Raw genomic sequence first — 1,762 nt, forward strand, 5'->3', positions numbered from 1 at the left:
AAATAAGATTTGCTTATACATTTCCTGCATATCTTTTTTGTGATTTTATATATTTACAGTCAAATATCAGTATTCTTATTTTTAACATCATTATTTATTTAAACAATGCCAGTATAGTTGGCAATGCTTTACAATTGGGAAGACAACAGTACTATTACAAGAATGGGTACTAAGGGCCTGATTCAGGTTGGCTTGGTAAGTTGCAAACATCACAGCTTCCCGAATGCCTGAGATGCCGCCCGTCCAAACGCCCACCCTTCTGCCGCCCTCCTATTCCCCTGGGTAACATGCGTGGGGATGTGTAACAAATACACAAATACACATCCCCTTGCATGCCTCCACTCAGGGGCTGGCTGGCAACTTTTAGCCTGCGGGGCAAGTCCAGAGCACTGGCCCATAAGTAACAGCGCATCGTTAAATTGCGTTTTTTTGTTTAAAAAATATGTATTAATAAAAAAAAGATTAGGCCTGGAGTTGATTATACCATAGACACTTTATTATTATTATAACTTTGACAGGCTGCTCCCCCTGCATATTAATACCAGGACACCACAGGCTGCTCCCCCTGCACAATAATACCAGGACACCACAGGCTGCTCCCCCTGCACAATAATACCAGGACACCGCAGGCTGCTCCCCCTGCATAATAATACCAGCACACCGCAGGCTGCTCCCCCTGTATAATTTAACCAGGACACCACAGGCTGCTCCCCTGCATAATACCAGGACACCGCAGGCTGCGCTCCTTGGATAATTATACCAGGACACCACAGGCTGCTCCCCCTGTATAATTATACCAGGACACCACAGGCTGCTCCCCCTGGATAATTAAACCAGGATACCACAGGCTGCTCCCCCTCGCATAACAACAAGAGGGCACCACAGGCTACTCCCCTGCATAAAATTAACAGACACCACAGGCTGCTCCCCCTGTATAATTATACCAGGACACCACAGGCTGCTCCCCCTGTATAATAATACCAGGGCACCACAGGCTGCTCCCCCTGCATAATAGTACCAGGACACTGCAGGCTGCTCTGCCTGCATAATAATACCAGGACACCGCAGGCTGCTCCCCCTGTATAATTTTACCAGGACACCACAGGCTGCTCCCCCTGAATAATAATACCAGGACACCGCAGGCTGCTCCCCTTGAATAATTATACTAGGACACCACAGGCTGCTCCCCTTGAATAATTATACTAGGACACCACAGGCTGCTCCCCTTGGATAATTATACCAGGACACCACAGGCTGCTCCCCCTGGATAATTATACCAGGACACCACAGGCTGCTCCCCCTTGATAATTATACCAGGAACCTAACCTGTGAAACTATGTAGAACCTTGATGGCTAATCTTGACACTCCAGATGTTGTTGAAGTACACATCCCAGCATGCTCTGCTCCAGTTTTGCTATTTGGCCATGCTAAATCTGATGCAGAGCATGCTGGGATGTTCAGCAAAAGCTGGAGTGTCAAGGTTAGCCATCAAGGACGGCGGCACTGCCCGCAGATTGTATCGTATGCAAATTGCATGCAATGTGCATACGATGAGCATGTGATTTGCATGAGATTTGCATGCAATGCCACCATCCACGTCAGCCTGAAGCGAGGGGACGCGCTACGCATTTTCCCGACCTGTTTATACCCACACTATCCAAATCATTATTTATTTAAACAATGCCAGTATAGTTGGCAATGCTTTACAATTGGGAAGACAACAGTACTATTACAAGAATGGGTACTAAGGGCCTGATTCAG

Source organism: Crinia signifera, chromosome 4, assembly GCF_055691185.1.
Source record: "Crinia signifera chromosome 4, ASM5569118v1, whole genome shotgun sequence".
In the NCBI taxonomy this organism is placed as follows: Eukaryota; Metazoa; Chordata; class Amphibia; order Anura; family Myobatrachidae; genus Crinia; species Crinia signifera.